At 57.8% G+C, this 20,950-nt stretch overlaps 1 protein-coding gene across 1 annotated transcript in view; it reads left to right on the top strand.

Moving 5' to 3' along the window:
- Positions 1-409: 409 nt before the first annotated feature.
- LOC142486448 (synaptotagmin-like protein 1) overlaps positions 410-20,950 on the top strand; it is a 78,355-nt gene continuing 57,814 nt past the window's right edge. The window contains exons 1-2 of the mRNA XM_075585042.1: positions 410-556; positions 849-942. The gene's annotated coding sequence lies outside the window, so the exon portion shown is untranslated. The remainder of the gene's footprint in view (positions 557-848; positions 943-20,950) is intronic.

Below are 20,950 nucleotides of genomic sequence, written 5' to 3'. Positions count from 1 at the left end.
CGGGCAGTACCCCAACCTCACGCACGGCGCGGGCAGTGCCCCAACCTCGCGCACGGCATGGGCAGTACCCCAACCTCACACGGCGCGGGCAGTACCCCAACCTCACGCACGGCGTGGGCAGTACCCACCTTGCACGGTGTGGGCAGTGCCCCAACCTCACACACGGCGCGGGCAGTGCCCCAACCTCACACACGGCGTGGGCAGTACCCACCTTGCACATGTGTGGGCAGTGCCCCAACCTCACACACGGCGCGGGCAGCACCCACCTGGCACATGTGTGGGCAGTACTAACCTCACACAAATGCACACATTGTAGGAAATGCCACCCAGGCACACAGCTCGGGTGGCAGTGCCAGCCTCATACACACAGTGCTGACAGCGTCGGCATCTGTCTCCCCCTCTCTCAGGAAACTGCGGGCATCTTTCTCAGACCCGCGCACCTTGAAGGTTCTTTCCGGGGACTGGTTCTGTGACGTGAGGGCAACACGTCCCTGGGGACATCTGGGGGGCGGTGACATTGTGCGGGCGTCCATCAGGAGGAAGAGGAGACAAAGAGGTGAGTCACCCCGTCCCCACCTGTCACTGTGCCATGGGGGGGGGGGCGCGGGGAGCGATTGCAAAGGATGATAGGACAGGCTATGTGACATCATGGAGAAGTCACGTGACCTCAAGATTTTTCGTGACGCCACATGGTGTATAGATGTTGTGTAATCAGGTGCATGTCATGGGGGGCGCAAAGGACATCACTGTGGGGGGGGGGGGATAATGGATGCACTAGGTCTTTGGTGACTTGCTTTGTAGGTCACATGACACGATCAGGAGGTCACACGACACACTGGTCTTTTCAGGAGAGTGTGACCCAAATTTGTATCCGGATGACACAGACGTGACCGGAGACCCTGAGAGTGAGGGACAGGACAACACCCCGGAGCATGTGACCAGGTGAGACGGAGGGATCAGGGACAGTAGGATGGGATCACCCAGAGCATGTGACAAGGTGAGACGGAGGGATCAGGGACAGTAGGATAGGATCACCCAGAGCATGTGACACAGTGAGACGGAGGGATCAGGGACAGTAGGATGGGATCACCCAGAGCATGTGAGACGGAGGGGGACAGTAAGATGGGATCGCCCAGAGCATGTGACATGGTGAGACGGAGGGATCAGGGACAGTAAGATGGGATCACCCAGAGCATGTGACACGGTGAGACGGAGAGATCAGGGACAGTAAGATGGGATCACCCAGAGCATGTGACAAGGTGAGACGGAGAGATCAGGGACAGCAGGATGGGATCACCAAGAGCATGTGACACGGTGAGACGGAGGGATCAGGGACAGTAGGATGGGATCACCCAGAGCATGTGACCAGGTGAGACGGAGAGATCAGGGACAGTAGGGTGGGATCACCCAGAGCATGTGACACGGTGAGACGGAGAGATCAGGGACAGTAGGATGGGATCACCCAGAGCATGTGACACGGTGAGACGGAGAGATCAGGGACAGTAAGATGGGATCACCCAGAGCATGTGACACGGTGAGACGGAGAGATCAGGGACAGTAAGATGGGATCACCCAGAGCAGGTGACACGGTGAGACGGAGGGATCAGGGACAGTAAGATGGGATCACCCGGAGCATGTGACACGGTGAGACGGAGAGATCAGGGACAGTAGGATGGGATCACCCAGAGCATGTGACACAGTGAGACGGAGAGATCAGGGACAGTAGGGTGGGATCACCCAGAGCATGTGACACGGTGAGACGGAGAGATCAGGGACAGTAGGATGGGATCACCCAGAGCATGTGACACGGTGAGACGGAGAGATCAGGGACAGTAAGATGGGATCACCCGGAGCATGTGACACAGTGAGACGGAGGGATCAGGGACAGCAGGGTGGGATCACCCTGAGCATGTGACACAGTGAGACGGAGGGATCAGGGACAGTAAGATGGGATCACCCAGAGCATGTGACACGGTGAGACGGAGAGATCAAGGACAGTAAGATGGGATCGCCCAGAGCATGTGACATGGTGAGACGGAGGGATCAGGGACAGTAAGATGGGATCACCCAGAGCATGTGACAAGGTGAGACGGAGGGATCAGGGACAGTAGGATGGGATCACCCAGAGCATGTGACACAGTGAGACGGAGGGATCAGGGACAGTAGGATGGGATCACCCAGAGCATGTGAGACGGAGGGGGACAGTAAGATGGGATCGCCCAGAGCATGTGACATGGTGAGACGGAGGGATCAGGGACAGTAGGATGGGATCACCCAGAGCATGTGAGACGGAGGGGGACAGTAAGATGGGATCGCCCAGAGCATGTGACATGGTGAGACGGAGGGATCAGGGACAGCAGGATGGGATCACCCAGAGCATGTGACACGGTGAGACGGAGAGATCAGGGACAGTAAGATGGGATCACCCAGAGCATGTGACACGGTGAGACGGAGGGATCAGGGACAGCAGGATGGGATCACCCAGAGCATGTGACCAGGTGAGACGGAGAGATCAGGGACAGTAGGATGGGATCACCCAGAGCATGTGATACAGTGAGACGGAGAGATCAGGGACAGTAGGGTGGGATCACCCGGAGCACGTGACACGGTGAGACGGAGAGATCATGGACAGCAGGATGGGATCACCCAGAGCATGTGACACGGTGAGACGGAGGGATCAGGGACAGCAGGATGGGATCACCCAGAGCATGTGACACGTGAGACGGAGGGATCAGGGACAGTAGGATAGGATCACCCAGAGCATGTGACACAGTGAGACGGAGGGATCAGGAACAGTAGGATGGGATCACCCAGAGCATGTGAGACGGAGGGGGACAGTAAGATGGGATCGCCCAGAGCATGTGACATGGTGAGACGGAGGGATCAGGGACAGTAAGATGGGATCACCCAGAGCATGTGACACAGTGAGACGGAGGGATCAGGGACAGTAAGATGGGATCACCCTGAGCATGTGACACGGTGAGACGGAGAGATCAGGGACAGCAGGATGGGATCACCCAGAGCATGTGACACGGTGAGACGGAGGGATCAGGGACAGTAAGATGGGATCACCCAGAGCACGTGACACGGTGAGACGGAGAGATCAGGGACAGTAAGATGGGATCACCCAGAGCACGTGACACGGTGAGACGGAGGGATCAGGGACAGCAGGGTGGGATCACCCAGAGCATGTGACACAGTGAGACGGAGAGATCAGGGACAGCAGGATGGGATCACCCAGAGCATGTGACACGGTGAGACGGAGGGATCAGGGACAGTAAGATGGGATCACCCAGAGCATGTGACACAGTGAGACGGAGGGATCAGGGACAGCAGGATGGGATCACCCTGAGCATGTGACACGGTGAGACGGAGAGATCAGGGACAGCAGGATGGGATCACCCAGAGCATGTGACACGGTGAGACGGAGGGATCAGGGACAGTAAGATGGGATCACCCAGAGCACGTGACACGGTGAGACGGAGAGATCAGGGACAGTAAGATGGGATCACCCAGAGCACGTGACACGGTGAGACGGAGGGATCAGGGACAGCAGGGTGGGATCACCCAGAGCATGTGACACAGTGAGACGGAGAGATCAGGGACAGCAGGATGGGATCACCCAGAGCATGTGACACGGTGAGACGGAGGGATCAGGGACAGTAAGATGGGATCACCCAGAGCATGTGACACAGTGAGACGGAGGGATCAGGGATAGCAGGATGGGATCACCCAGAGCATGTGAGACGGAGGGATCAGGGACAGTAAGATCGGATCACCCAGAGCATGTGACACAGTGAGACGGAGGGATCAGGGACACTAAGATGGGATCACCCGGAGCATGTGACACGGTGAGATGGAGGGATCAGGGACAGCAGGATGGGATCACCCGGAGCATGTGACACAGTGAGACGGAGAGATCAGGGACAGTAAGATGGGATCACCCAGAGCATGTGACACGGTGAGACGGAGGGATCAGGGACAGTAAGATGGGATCACCCAGAACATGTGACACGGTGAGACGGAGGGATCAGGGACAGTAAGATGGGATCACCCAGAGCATGTGACACGGTGAGACGGAGGGATCAGGGACAGCAGGATGGGATCACCCAGAGCATGTGACACAGTGAGACGGAGGGATCAGGGACAGCAGGATGGGATCACCCGGAGCATGTGACACGGTGAGACGGAGGGATCAGGGACAGTAGGGTGGGATCACCCAGAGCATGTGACACGGTGAGACGGAGGGATCAGGGACAGTAAGATGGGATCACCCAGAGCATGTGACACGGTGAGACGGAGGGATCAGGGACAGTAAGATGGGATCACCCAGAGCATGTGACACGGTGAGACGGAGGGATCAGGGACAGCAGGATGGGATCACCCAGAGCATGTGACACAGTCAGACGGAGGGGTCAGGGACAGCAGGATGGGATCACCCAGAGCATGTGACACGGTGAGACGGAGGGATCAGGGACAGTAAGATGGAATCACCCAGAGCATGTGACACAGTGAGACGGAGGGATCAGGGACAGTAAGATGGAATCACCCAGAGCATGTGACACAGTGAGACGGAGAGATCAGGGACAGCAGGGTGGGATCACCCAGAGCATGTGACACGGTGAGACAGAGGGATCAGGGACAGTAAGATGGGATCACCCAGAGCATGTGAGACGGAGAGATCGGGGACAGCAGGATGGGATCACCCAGAGCATGTGACACGGTGAGACGGAGAGATCAGGGACAGCAGGATGGGATCACCCAGAGCATGTGACACGGTGAGACAGAGAGATCAGGGACAGCAGGGTGGGATCACCCAGAGCATGTGACACGGTGAGACGGAGGGATCAGGGACAGTAAGATGGGATCACCCAGAGCATGTGACACGGTGAGACGGAGGGATCAGGGACAGTAAGATGGGATCACCCAGAGCATGTGACACGGTGAGACGGAGGGATCAGGGACAGCAGGATGGGATCACCCAGAGCATGTGACACAGTGAGACGGAGGGATCAGGGACAGCAGGATGGGATCACCCAGAGCATGTGACACAGTGAGACGGAGAGATCAGGGACAGTAAGATGGGATCACCCAGAGCATGTGACACGGTGAGACGGAGGGATCAGGGACAGCAGGATGGGATCACCCAGAGCATGTGACCAGGTGAGACGGAGGGATCAGGGACAGCAGGATGGGATCACCCAGAGCATGTGACACAGTGAGACGGAGAGATCAGGGACAGTAGGATGGGATCACCCAGAGCATGTGACACAGTGAGACGGAGGGATCAGGGACACTAAGATGGGATCATCCAGAGCATGTGACACAGTGAGACGGAGGGATCAGGGACAGTAAGATGGGATCACCCAGAGCATGTGACACGGTGAGACGGAGAGATCAGGGACAGTAAGATGGGATCACCCAGAGCATGTGACACGGTGAGACGGAGGGATCAGGGACAGTAAGATGGGATCACCCAGAGCATGTGACACGGTGAGACGGAGGGATCAGGGACAGCAGGATGGGATCACCCAGAGCATGTGACACAGTGAGACGGAGAGATCAGGGACAGCAGGATGGGATCACCCAGAGCATGTGACACAGTGAGACGGAGAGATCAGGGACAGCAGGATGGGATCACCCAGAGCATGTGACACGGTGAGACGGAGGGATCAGGGACAGTAGGATGGGATCACCCAGAGCATGTGACACGGTGAGACGGAGAGATCAGGGACAGTAGGATGGGATCACCCAGAGCATGTGACACGGTGAGACGGAGAGATCGGGGACAGCAGGATGGGATCCCCCAGAGCATGTGACACAGTGAGACGGAGAGATCAGGGACAGTAAGATGGGATCACCCAGAGCATGTGAGACGGAGGGATCAGGGACAGTAAGATGGGATCACCCAGAGCATGTGACACGGTGAGACGGAGAGATCAGGGACAGTAGGGTGGGATCACCCAGAGCATGTGATACGGTGAGACGGAGAGATCGGGGACAGTAAGATGGGATCACCCAGAGCATGTGACACAGTGAGACGGAGAGATCAGGGACAGCAGGATGGGATCACCCAGAGCATGTGACACGGTGAGACGGAGGGATCAGGGACAGCAGGATGGGATCACCCAGAGCATGTGACACGGTGAGACGGAGGGATCAGAAACAGCAGGATGGGATCACCCAGAGCATGTGACACAGTGAGACGGAGGGATCAGGGACAGTAAGATGGGATCACCCGGAGCATGTGACATGGTGAGACGGAGAGATCAGGGACAGCAGGATGGGATCACCCAGAGCATGTGACACGGTGAGACGGAGAGATCAGGGACAGTAGGATGGGATCACCCAGAGCACGTGACACGGTGAGACGGAGGGATCAGGGACAGTAGGATGGGATCACCCAGAGCATGTGACATGGTGAGACGGAGGGATCAGGGACAGTAAGATGGGATCACCCAGAGCACGTGACACGGTGAGACGGAGGGATCGGGGACAGCAGGATGGGATCACCCAGAGCACGTGACACGGTGAGACAGAGGGATCGGGGACAGCAGGATGGGATCACCCGGAGCATGTGACACGGTGAGACGGAGGGATCAGGGACAGCAGGGTGGGATCACCCAGAGCATGTGACACGGTGAGACGGAGGGATCAGGGACAGTAAGATGGGATCACCAGGAGCATGTGACACAGTGAGACGGAGAGATCAGGGACAGCAGGATGGGATCACCCAGAGCATGTGACACGGTGAGACGGAGGGATCAGGGACAGTAGGATGGGATCACCCAGAGCAGGTGACACGGTGAGACGGAGGGATCAGGGACAGTAGGGTGGGATCACCCAGAGCATGTGACACGGTGAGACGGAGGGATCAGGGACAGCAGGGTGGGATCACCCAGAGCATGTGACACGGTGAGACGGAGGGATCAGGGACAGCAGGATGGGATCACCCAGAGCAGGTGACACGGTGAGACGGAGGGATCAGGGACAGCAGGATGGGATCACCCAGAGCATGTGACACGGTGAGACGGAGGGATCAGGGACAGCAGGATGGGATCACCCAGAGCATGTGACACGGTGAGACGGAGGGATCAGGGACAGCAGGATGGGATCACCCAGAGCATGTGACACGGTCAGACGGAGAGATCGGGGACAGCAGGATGGGATCACCCGGAGCATGTGACACAGTGAGACGGAGAGATCAGGGACTGCAGGATGGGATCACCCTGAGCATGTGACACGGTGAGACGGAGGGATCAATGACAGTAGGGTGGGATCACCCAGAGCATGTGACCCGGTGAGACGGAGAGATCAGGGACAGCAGGATGGGATCACCCAGAGCATGTGACACGGTGAGACGGAGAGATCAGGGACAGTAAGATGGGATCACCCAGAGCATGTGACACGGTGAGACGGAGGGATCAGGGACAGCAGGATGGGATCACCCAGAGCATGTGACACAGTGAGAATGAGAGATCAGGGACAGTAAGATGGGATCACCCAGAGCATGTGACACGGTGAGACGGAGGGATCAGGGACAGCAGGATGGGATCACCCAGAGCATGTGACCAGGTGAGACGGAGGGGTCAGGGACAGCAGGATGGGATCACCCAGAGCATGTGACAAGGTGAGACGGAGAGATCGGGGACAGCAGGATGGGATCACCGAGAGCATGTGACACGGTGAGACGGAGGGATCAGGGACAGCAGGATGGGATCACCCAGAGCACGTGACCAGGTGAGACGGAGGGATCAGGGACAGTAGGATGGGATCACCCAGAGCATGTGACACGGTGAGACGGAGAGATCAGGGACAGCAGGATGGGATCACCCAGAGCATGTGACACGGTGAGACGGAGGGATCAGGGACAGCAGGATGGGATCACCCAGAGCATGTGACACAGTGAGACGGAGGGATCAGGGACAGCAGGATGGGATCACCCAGAACATGTGACACGGTGAGACGGAGAGATCAGGGACAGTAAGATGGGATCACCCAGAGCATGTGACACGGTGAGACAGAGAGATCAGGGACAGCAGGATGGGATCTCCCAGAGCAGGTGACACAGTGAGACGGAGAGATCAGGGACAGCAGGATGGGATCACCCAGAGCATGTGAGACGGTGAGACAGAGGGATCAGGGACAGCAGGATGGGATCACCCGGAGCATGTGACCAGGTGAGACGGAGGGATCAGGGACAGCAGGATGGGATCACCCTGAGCATGTGACACGGTGAGACGGAGAGATCGGGGACAGTAGGGTGGGATCACCCAGAGCATGTGAGCAGGATGGGACCACCCGGAGCATGTGACACAGTGAGACGGAGAGATCAGGGACAGCAGGATGGGATCACCCAGAGCATGTGACACGGTGAGACAGAGGGATCAGGGACAGCAGGATGGGATCACCCGGAGCATGTGACCAGGTGAGACGGAGGGATCAGGGACAGCAGGATGGGATCACCCTGAGCATGTGACACGGTGAGACGGAGAGATCGGGGACAGTAGGGTGGGATCACCCAGAGCATGTGAGCAGGATGGGATCACCCGGAGCATGTGACACAGTGAGACGGAGAGATCAGGGACAGTAGGATGGGATCACCCAGAGCATGTGAGACGGAGGGGGACAGTAAGATGGGATCGCCCAGAGCATGTGACATGGTGAGACGGAGGGATCAGGGACAGTAAGATGGGATCACCCAGAGCATGTGACACGGTGAGACGGAGAGATCAGGGACAGTAAGATGGGATCACCCAGAGCATGTGACACGGTGAGACGGAGGGATCAGGGACAGCAGGATGGGATCACCCAGAGCATGTGACCAGGTGAGACGGAGAGATCAGGGACAGCAGGATGGGATCACCCAGAGCATGTGACACGGTGAGACGGAGGGATCAGGGACAGCAGGATGGGATCACCCAGAGCATGTGACACGTGAGACGGAGAGATCAGGGACAGCAGGATGGAATCACCCTGAGCATGTGACACAGTGAGACGGAGAGATCAGGGACAGCAGGATGGGATCACCCAGAGCATGTGACACGGTGAGACGGAGGGATCAGGGACAGTAAGATGGGATCACCCAGAGCATGTGACACAGTGAGACGGAGGGATCAGGGACAGCAGGATGGGATCACCCTGAGCATGTGACACGGTGAGACGGAGAGATCAGGGACAGCAGGATGGGATCACCCAGAGCATGTGACACGGTGAGACGGAGGGATCAGGGACAGTAAGATGGGATCACCCAGAGCACGTGACACGGTGAGACGGAGAGATCAGGGACAGTAAGATGGGATCACCCAGAGCACGTGACACGGTGAGACGGAGGGATTAGGGACAGCAGGGTGGGATCACCCAGAGCATGTGACACAGTGAGACGGAGGGATCAGGGATAGCAGGATGGGATCACCCGGAGCATGTGACACGGTGAGACGGAGGGATCAGGGACAGCAGGATGGGATCACCCGGAGCATGTGACACAGTGAGACGGAGAGATCAGGGACAGTAAGATGGGATCACCCAGAGCATGTGAGACGGAGGGATCAGGGACAGTAAGATCGGATCACCCAGAGCATGTGACACAGTGAGACGGAGGGATCAGGGACAGTAAGATGGGATCACCCGGAGCATGTGACACGGTGAGACGGAGGGATCAGGGACAGCAGGATGGGATCACCCGGAGCATGTGACACAGTGAGACGGAGAGATCAGGGACAGTAAGATGGGATCACCCAGAGCATGTGACACGGTGAGACGGAGGGATCAGGGACAGTAAGATGGGATCACCCAGAGCATGTGACACGGTGAGACGGAGGGATCAGGGACAGTAAGATGGGATCACCCAGAGCATGTGACACGGTGAGACGGAGGGATCAGGGACAGCAGGATGGGATCACCCAGAGCATGTGACACAGTGAGACGGAGGGATCAGGGACAGCAGGATGGGATCACCCGGAGCATGTGACACGGTGAGACGGAGGGATCAGGGACAGTAGGGTGGGATCACCCAGAGCATGTGACACGGTGAGACGGAGGGATCAGGGACAGTAGGATGGGATCACCCAGAGCATGTGACACGGTGAGACGGAGAGATCAGGGACAGCAGGATGGGATCACCCAGAGCATGTGACACGGTGAGACGGAGGGATCAGGGACAGTAGGATGGGATCACCCAGAGCATGTGACACGGTGAGACGGAGAGATCAGGGACAGCAGGATGGGATCACCCAGAGCATGTGACACGGTGAGACGGAGGGATCAGGGACAGCAGGATGGGATCACCCAGAGCATGTGACACGTGAGACGGAGAGATCAGGGACAGCAGGATGGAATCACCCTGAGCATGTGACACAGTGAGACGGAGAGATCAGGGACAGCAGGATGGGATCACCCAGAGCATGTGACACGGTGAGACGGAGGGATCAGGGACAGTAAGATGGGATCACCCAGAGCATGTGACACAGTGAGACGGAGGGATCAGGGACAGCAGGATGGGATCACCCTGAGCATGTGACACGGTGAGACGGAGGGATCAGGGACAGCAGGATGGGATCACCCAGAGCATGTGACCAGGTGAGACGGAGAGATCAGGGACAGCAGGATGGGATCACCCAGAGCATGTGACACGGTGAGACGGAGGGATCAGGGACAGCAGGATGGGATCACCCAGAGCATGTGACACGTGAGACGGAGAGATCAGGGACAGCAGGATGGAATCACCCTGAGCATGTGACACAGTGAGACGGAGAGATCAGGGACAGCAGGATGGGATCACCCAGAGCATGTGACACGGTGAGACGGAGGGATCAGGGACAGTAAGATGGGATCACCCAGAGCATGTGACACAGTGAGACGGAGGGATCAGGGACAGCAGGATGGGATCACCCTGAGCATGTGACACGGTGAGACGGAGAGATCAGGGACAGCAGGATGGGATCACCCAGAGCATGTGACACGGTGAGACGGAGGGATCAGGGACAGTAAGATGGGATCACCCAGAGCACGTGACACGGTGAGACGGAGAGATCAGGGACAGTAAGATGGGATCACCCAGAGCACGTGACACGGTGAGACGGAGGGATTAGGGACAGCAGGGTGGGATCACCCAGAGCATGTGACACAGTGAGACGGAGGGATCAGGGATAGCAGGATGGGATCACCCAGAGCATGTGAGACGGAGGGATCAGGGACAGTAAGATCGGATCACCCAGAGCATGTGACACAGTGAGACGGAGGGATCAGGGACAGTAAGATGGGATCACCCGGAGCATGTGACATGGTGAGACGGAGGGATCAGGGACAGCAGGATGGGATCACCCGGAGCATGTGACACAGTGAGACGGAGAGATCAGGGCCAGCAGGATGGGATCACCCAGAGCATGTGACACGGTGAGATGGAGGGATCAGGGACAGTAGGATGGGATCACCCAGAGCATGTGACACGGTGAGACGGAGAGATCAGGGACAGCAGGATGGGATCACCCAGAGCATGTGACACGGTGAGACGGAGGGATCAGGGACAGCAGGATGGGATCACCCAGAGCATGTGACACGTGAGACGGAGAGATCAGGGACAGCAGGATGGAATCACCCTGAGCATGTGACACAGTGAGACGGAGAGATCAGGGACAGCAGGATGGGATCACCCAGAGCATGTGACACGGTGAGACGGAGGGATCAGGGACAGTAAGATGGGATCACCCAGAGCATGTGACACAGTGAGACGGAGGGATCAGGGACAGCAGGATGGGATCACCCTGAGCATGTGACACGGTGAGACGGAGAGATCAGGGACAGCAGGATGGGATCACCCAGAGCATGTGACACGGTGAGACGGAGGGATCAGGGACAGTAAGATGGGATCACCCAGAGCACGTGACACGGTGAGACGGAGAGATCAGGGACAGTAAGATGGGATCACCCAGAGCACGTGACACGGTGAGACGGAGGGATTAGGGACAGCAGGGTGGGATCACCCAGAGCATGTGACACAGTGAGACGGAGGGATCAGGGATAGCAGGATGGGATCACCCAGAGCATGTGAGACGGAGGGATCAGGGACAGTAAGATCGGATCACCCAGAGCATGTGACACAGTGAGACGGAGGGATCAGGGACACTAAGATGGGATCACCCAGAGCATGTGACACGGTGAGACGGAGGGATCAGGGACAGTAAGATGGGATCACCCAGAGCATGTGACACGGTGAGACGGAGGGATCAGGGACAGCAGGATGGGATCACCCAGAGCATGTGACACAGTGAGACGGAGGGATCAGGGACAGCAGGATGGGATCACCCGGAGCATGTGACACGGTGAGACGGAGGGATCAAGGACAGTAGGGTGGGATCACCCAGAGCATGTGACACGGTGAGACGGAGGGATCAGGGACAGTAGGATGGGATCACCCAGAGCATGTGACACGGTGAGACGGAGAGATCAGGGACAGCAGGATGGGATCACCCAGAGCATGTGACACGGTGAGACGGAGGGATCAGGGACAGTAGGATGGGATCACCCAGAGCATGTGACACGGTGAGACGGAGAGATCAGGGACAGTAGGATGGGATCACCCAGAGCATGTGACACGGTGAGACGGAGAGATCGGGGACAGCAGGATGGGATCCCCCAGAGCATGTGACACAGTGAGACGGAGAGATCAGGGACAGTAAGATGGGATCACCCAGAGCATGTGAGACGGAGGGATCAGGGACAGTAAGATGGGATCACCCAGAGCATGTGACACGGTGAGACGGAGAGATCAGGGACAGTAGGGTGGGATCACCCAGAGCATGTGATACGGTGAGACGGAGAGATCGGGGACAGTAAGATGGGATCACCCAGAGCATGTGACACGGTGAGACGGAGAGATCAGGGACAGCAGGATGGGATCACCCGGAGCATGTGACACGGTGAGACGGAGGGATCAGGGACAGTAGGATGGGATCACCCAGAGCATGTGACACGGTGAGACGGAGAGATCAGGGACAGTAGGATGGGATCACCCAGAGCATGTGACACGGTGAGACGGAGAGATCGGGGACAGCAGGATGGGATCCCCCAGAGCATGTGACACAGTGAGACGGAGAGATCAGGGACAGTAAGATGGGATCACCCAGAGCATGTGAGACGGAGGGATCAGGGACAGTAAGATGGGATCACCCAGAGCATGTGACACGGTGAGACGGAGAGATCAGGGACAGTAGGGTGGGATCACCCAGAGCATGTGATACGGTGAGACGGAGAGATCGGGGACAGTAAGATGGGATCACCCAGAGCATGTGACACAGTGAGACGGAGAGATCAGGGACAGCAGGATGGGATCACCCAGAGCATGTGACACGGTGAGACGGAGAGATCAGGGACAGTAGGATGGGATCACCCAGAGCACGTGACACGGTGAGACGGAGGGATCAGGGACAGTAAGATGGGATCACCCAGAGCACGTGACACGGTGAGACGGAGGGATCGGGGACAGCAGGATGGGATCACCCAGAGCACGTGACACGGTGAGACAGAGGGATCGGGGACAGCAGGATGGGATCACCCGGAGCATGTGACACGGTGAGACGGAGGGATCAGGGACAGCAGGGTGGGATCACCCAGAGCATGTGACACGGTGAGACGGAGGGATCAGGGACAGTAAGATGGGATCACCAGGAGCATGTGACACAGTGAGACGGAGAGATCAGGGACAGCAGGATGGGATCACCCAGAGCATGTGACACGGTGAGACGGAGGGATCAGGGACAGTAGGATGGGATCACCCAGAGCAGGTGACACGGTGAGACGGAGGGATCAGGGACAGTAGGGTGGGATCACCCAGAGCATGTGACACGGTGAGACGGAGGGATCAGGGACAGCAGGGTGGGATCACCCAGAGCATGTGACACGGTGAGACGGAGGGATCAGGGACAGCAGGATGGGATCACCCAGAGCAGGTGACACGGTGAGACGGAGGGATCAGGGACAGCAGGATGGGATCACCCAGAGCAGGTGACACGGTGAGACGGAGGGATCAGGGACAGCAGGATGGGATCACCCAGAGCAGGTGACACGGTGAGACGGAGGGATCAGGGACAGCAGGATGGGATCACCCAGAGCATGTGACACGGTGAGACGGAGGGATCAGGGACAGCAGGATGGGATCACCCAGAGCATGTGACACGGTGAGACGGAGGGATCAGGGACAGCAGGATAGGATCACCCAGAGCATGTGACACGGTCAGACGGAGAGATCGGGGACAGCAGGATGGGATCACCCGGAGCATGTGACACAGTGAGACGGAGAGATCAGGGACAGCAGGATGGGATCACCCTGAGCATGTGACACGGTGAGACGGAGGGATCAATGACAGTAGGGTGGGATCACCCAAAGCATGTGACCCGGTGAGACGGAGAGATCAGGGACAGCAGGATGGGATCACCCAGAGCATGTGACACGGTGAGACGGAGAGATCAGGGACAGTAAGATGGGATCACCCAGAGCATGTGACACGGTGAGACGGAGGGATCAGGGACAGCAGGATGGGATCACCCAGAGCATGTGACACAGTGAGACGGAGAGATCAGGGACAGTAAGATGGGATCACCCAGAGCATGTGACACGGTGAGACGGAGGGATCAGGGACAGCAGGATGGGATCACCCAGAGCATGTGACCAGGTGAGACGGAGGGGTCAGGGACAGCAGGATGGGATCACCCAGAGCATGTGACAAGGTGAGACGGAGAGATCGGGGACAGCAGGATGGGATCACCGAGAGCATGTGACACGGTGAGACGGAGGGATCAGGGACAGCAGGATGGGATCACCCAGAGCACGTGACCAGGTGAGACGGAGGGATCAGGGACAGTAGGATGGGATCACCCAGAGCATGTGACACGGTGAGACGGAGAGATCAGGGACAGCAGGATGGGATCACCCAGAGCATGTGACACGGTGAGACGGAGGGATCAGGGACAGCAGGATGGGATCACCCAGAGCATGTGACACAGTGAGACGGAGGGATCAGGGACAGCAGGATGGGATCACCCAGAACATGTGACACGGTGAGACGGAGAGATCAGGGACAGTAAGATGGGATCACCCAGAGCATGTGACACGGTGAGACAGAGAGATCAGGGACAGCAGGATGGGATCTCCCAGAGCAGGTGACACAGTGAGACGGAGAGATCAGGGACAGCAGGATGGGATCACCCAGAGCATGTGAGACGGTGAGACAGAGGGATCAGGGACAGCAGGATGGGATCACCCGGAGCATGTGACCAGGTGAGACGGAGGGATCAGGGACAGCAGGATGGGATCACCCTGAGCATGTGACACGGTGAGACGGAGAGATCGGGGACAGTAGGGTGGGATCACCCAGAGCATGTGAGCAGGATGGGATCACCCGGAGCATGTGACACAGTGAGACGGAGAGATCAGGGACAGCAGGATGGGATCACCCAGAGCATGTGACACGGTGAGACAGAGGGATCAGGGACAGCAGGATGGGATCACCCGGAGCATGTGACCAGGTGAGACGGAGGGATCAGGGACAGCAGGATGGGATCACCCTGAGCATGTGACACGGTGAGACGGAGAGATCGGGGACAGTAGGGTGGGATCACCCAGAGCATGTGAGCAGGATGGGATCACCCGGAGCATGTGACACAGTGAGACGGAGAGATCAGGGACAGTAGGATGGGATCACCCAGAGCATGTGAGACGGAGGGGGACAGTAAGATGGGATCGCCCAGAGCATGTGACATGGTGAGACGGAGGCATCAGGGACAGTAAGATGGGATCACCCAGAGCATGTGACACGGTGAGACGGAGAGATCAGGGACAGTAAGATGGGATCACCCAGAGCATGTGACACGGTGAGACGGAGGGATCAGGGACAGCAGGATGGGATCACCCAGAGCATGTGACACGGTGAGACGGAGGGATCAGGGACAGTAAGATGGGATCACCCAGAGCATGTGACACAGTGAGACGGAGGGATCAGGGACAGCAGGATGGGATCACCCTGAGCATGTGACACGGTGAGACGGAGAGATCAGGGACAGCAGGATGGGATCACCCAGAGCATGTGACACGGTGAGACGGAGGGATCAGGGACAGCAGGATGGGATCACCCAGAGCATGTGACACGTGAGACGGAGAGATCAGGGACAGCAGGATGGAATCACCCTGAGCATGTGACACAGTGAGACGGAGAGATCAGGGACAGCAGGATGGGATCACCCAGAGCATGTGACACGGTGAGACGGAGAGATCAGGGACAGTAAGATGGGATCACCCAGAGCATGTGACACGGTGAGACGGAGGGATCAGGGACAGCAGGATGGGATCACCCAGAGCATGTGACACAGTGAGACGGAGAGATCAGGGACAGTAAGATGGGATCACCCAGAGCATGTGACACGGTGAGACGGAGGGATCAGGGACAGCAGGATGGGATCACCCAGAGCATGTGACCAGGTGAGACGGAGGGGTCAGGGACAGCAGGATGGGATCACCCAGAGCATGTGACAAGGTGAGACGGAGAGATCGGGGACAGCAGGATGGGATCACCGAGAGCATGTGACACGGTGAGACGGAGGGATCAGGGACAGCAGGATGGGATCACCCAGAGCACGTGACCAGGTGAGACGGAGAGATCAGGGACAGTAGGATGGGATCACCCAGAGCATGTGACACGGTGAGACGGAGAGATCAGGGACAGCAGGATGGGATCACCCAGAGCATGTGACACGGTGAGACGGAGGGATCAGGGACAGCAGGATGGGATCACCCAGAGCATGTGACACAGTGAGACGGAGGGATCAGGGACAGCAGGATGGGATCACCCAGAACATGTGACACGGTGAGACGGAGAGATCAGGGACAGTAAGATGGGATCACCCAGAGCATGTGACACGGTGAGACAGAGAGATCAGGGACAGCAGGATGGGATCTCCCAGAGCAGGTGACACAGTGAGACGGAGAGATCAGGGACAGCAGGATGGGATCACCCAGAGCATGTGAGACGGTGAGACAGAGGGATCAGGGACAGCAGGATGGGATCACCCGGAGCATGTGACCAGGTGAGACGGAGGGATCAGGGACAGCAGGATGGGATCACCCTGAGCATGTGACACGGTGAGACGGAGAGATCGGGGACAGTAGGGTGGGATCACCCAGAGCATGTGAGCAGGATGGGATCACCCGGAGCATGTGACACAGTGAGACGGAGAGATCAGGGACAGCAGGATGGGATCACCCAGAGCATGTGACACGGTGAGACAGAGGGATCAGGGACAGCAGGATGGGATCACCCGGAGCATGTGACCAGGTGAGACGGAGGGATCAGGGACAGCAGGATGGGATCACCCTGAGCATGTGACACGGAGAGATCGGGGACAGTAGGGTGGGATCACCCAGAGCATGTGAGCAGGATGGGATCACCCGGAGCATGTGACACAGTGAGACGGAGAGATCAGGGACAGTAGGATGGGATCACCCAGAGCATGTGAGACGGAGGGGGACAGTAAGATGGGATCGCCCAGAGCATGTGACATGGTGAGACGGAGGCATCAGGGACAGTAAGATGGGATCACCCAGAGCATGTGACACGGTGAGACGGAGAGATCAGGGACAGTAAGATGGGATCACCCAGAGCATGTGACACGGTGAGACGGAGGGATCAGGGACAGCAGGATGGGATCACCCAGAGCATGTGACACGGTGAGACGGAGGGATCAGGGACAGTAAGATGGGATCACCCAGAGCATGTGACACAGTGAGACGGAGGGATCAGGGACAGCAGGATGGGATCACCCTGAGCATGTGACACGGTGAGACGGAGAGATCAGGGACAGCAGGATGGAATCACCCTGAGCATGTGACACAGTGAGACGGAGAGATCAGGGACAGCAGGATGGGATCACCCAGAGCATGTGACACGGTGAGACGGAGGGATCAGGGACAGTAAGATGGGATCACCCAGAGCATGTGACACAGTGAGACGGAGGGATCAGGGACAGCAGGATGGGATCACCCTGAGCATGTGACACGGTGAGACGGAGAGATCAGGGACAGCAGGATGGGATCACCCAGAGCATGTGACACGGTGAGACGGAGGGATCAGGGACAGTAAGATGGGATCACCCAGAGCACGTGACACGGTGAGACGGAGAGATCAGGGACAGTAAGATGGGATCACCCAGAGCACGTGACACGGTGAGACGGAGAGATTAGGGACAGCAGGGTGGGATCACCCAGAGCATGTGACACAGTGAGACGGAGGGATCAGGGATAGCAGGATGGGATCACCCAGAGCATGTGAGACGGAGGGATCAGGGACAGTAAGATCGGATCACCCAGAGCATGTGACACAGTGAGACGGAGGGATCAGGGACAGTAAGATGGGATCACCCGGAGCATGTGACATGGTGAGACGGAGGGATCAGGGACAGCAGGATGGGATCACCCGGAGCATGTGACACAGTGAGACGGAGAGATCAGGGACAGTAAGATGGGATCACCCAGAGCATGTGACACGGTGAGACGGAGGGATCAGGGACAGTAAGATGGGATCACCCAGAGCATGTGACACGGTGAGACGGAGGGATCAGGGACAGTAAGATGGGATCACCCAGAGCATGTGACACGGTGAGACGGAGGGATCAGGGACAGCAGGATGGGATCACCCAGAGCATGTGACACAGTGAGACGGAGGGATCAGGGACAGCAGGATGGGATCACCCGGAGCATGTGACACGGTGAGACGGAGGGATCAGGGACAGTAGGGTGGGATCACCCAGAGCATGTGACACGGTGAGACGGAGGGATCAGGGACAGTAAGATGGGATCACCCAGAGCATGTGACACGGTGAGACGGAGGGATCAGGGACAGTAAGATGGGATCACCCAGAGCATGTGACACGGTGAGACGGAGGGATCAGGTACAGCAGGATGGGATCACCCAGAGCATGTGACACAATCAGACGGAGGGGTCAGGGACAGCAGGATGGGATCACCCAGAGCATGTGACACGGTGAGACGGAGGGATCAGGGACAGTAAGATGGAATCACCCAGAGCATGTGACACAGTGAGACGGAGGGATCAGGGACAGTAAGATGGAATCACCCAGAGCATGTGACACAGTGAGACGGAGAGATCAGGGACAGCAGGGTGGGATCACCCAGAGCATGTGACACGGTGAGACGGAGAGATCGGGGACAGTAAGATGGGATCACCCAGAGCATGTGACACAGTGAGACGGAGAGATCAGGGACAGCAGGATGGGATCACCCAGAGCATGTGACACGGTGAGACGGAGAGATCAGGGACAGCAGGGTGGGATCACCCAGAGCATGTGACACGGTGAGACGGAGGGATCAGGGACAGTAAGATGGGATCACCCAGAGCATGTGACACGGTGAGACGGAGGGATCAGGGACAGTAAGATGGGATCACCCAGAGCATGTGACACGGTGAGACGGAGGGATCAGGGACAGCAGGATGGGATCACCCAGAGCATGTGACACAGTGAGACGGAGAGATCAGGGACAGTAAGATGGGATCACCCGGAGCATGTGACACGGTGAGACGGAGGGGTCAGGGACAGCAGGATGGGATCACCCAGAGCATGTGACACGGTGAGACGGAGGGATCAGGGACAGCAGGATGGGATCACCCAGAGCATGTGACCAGGTGAGACGGAGGGATCAGGGACAGCAGGATGGGATCACCCAGAGGATGTGACACAGTGAGACGGAGAGATCAGGGACAGTAGGATGGGATCACCCAGAGCATGTGACACAGTGAGACGGAGGGATCAGGGACACTAAGATGGGATCATCCAGAGCATGTGACACAGTGAGACGGAGGGATCAGGGACAGTAAGATGGGATCACCCAGAGCATGTGACACGGTGAGACGGAGAGATCAGGGACAGTAAGATGGGATCACCCAGAGCATGTGACACGGTGAGACGGAGGGATCAGGGACAGCAGGATTGGATCACCCAGAGCATGTGACACGGTGAGACGGAGAGATCAGGGACAGCAGGATTGGATCACCCAGAGCATGTGACACGGTGAGACGGAGAGATCAGGGACAGCAGGATGGGATCACCCAGAGCATGTGACACGGTGAGACGGAGGGATCAGGGACAGCAGGATGGGATCACCCAGAGCATGTGACACAGTGAGACGGAGATATCAGGGACAGCAGGATGGGATCACCCAGAGCATGTGACACAGTGAGACGGAGAGATCAGGGACAGCAGGATGGGATCACCCTGAGCATGTGACACGGTGAGACGGAGGGATCAATGACAGTAGGGTGGGATCACCCAGAGCATGTGACCCGGTGAGACGGAGAGATCAGGGACAGCAGGATGGGATCACCCAGAGCATGTGACACGGTGAGACGGAGAGATCAGGGACAGTAAGATGGGATCACCCAGAGCATGTGACACGGTGAGACGGAGGGATCAGGGACAGCAGGATGGGATCACCCAGAGCATGTGACACAGTGAGACGGAGAGATCAGGGACAGCAGGATGGGATCACCCAGAGCATGTGACACGGTGAGACGGAGGGATCAGGGACAGTAGGATGGGATCACCCAGAGCAGGTGACACGGTGAGACGGAGGGATCAGGGACAGTAGGGTGGGATCACCCAGAGCATGTGACACGGTGAGACGGAGGGATCAGGGACAGCAGGGTGGGATCACCCAGAGCATGTGACACGGTGAGACGGAGGGATCAGGGACAGCAGGATGGGATCACCCAGAGCAGGTGACACGGTGAGACGGAGGGATCAGGGACAGCAGGATGGGATCACCCAGAGCAGGTGACACGGTGAGACGGAGGGATCAGGGACAGTAGGGTGGGATCACCCAGAGCATGTGACACGGTGAGACGGAGGGATCAGGGACAGCAGGGTGGGATCACCCGGAGCATGTGAC

This window comes from Ascaphus truei, unplaced genomic scaffold (assembly GCF_040206685.1).
Source record: "Ascaphus truei isolate aAscTru1 unplaced genomic scaffold, aAscTru1.hap1 HAP1_SCAFFOLD_873, whole genome shotgun sequence".
Classification (NCBI taxonomy): domain Eukaryota; kingdom Metazoa; phylum Chordata; class Amphibia; order Anura; family Ascaphidae; genus Ascaphus; species Ascaphus truei.
Note: the sequence above shows the minus strand (reverse complement) of the source record. Positions and strands in the feature narration are given on the sequence as shown.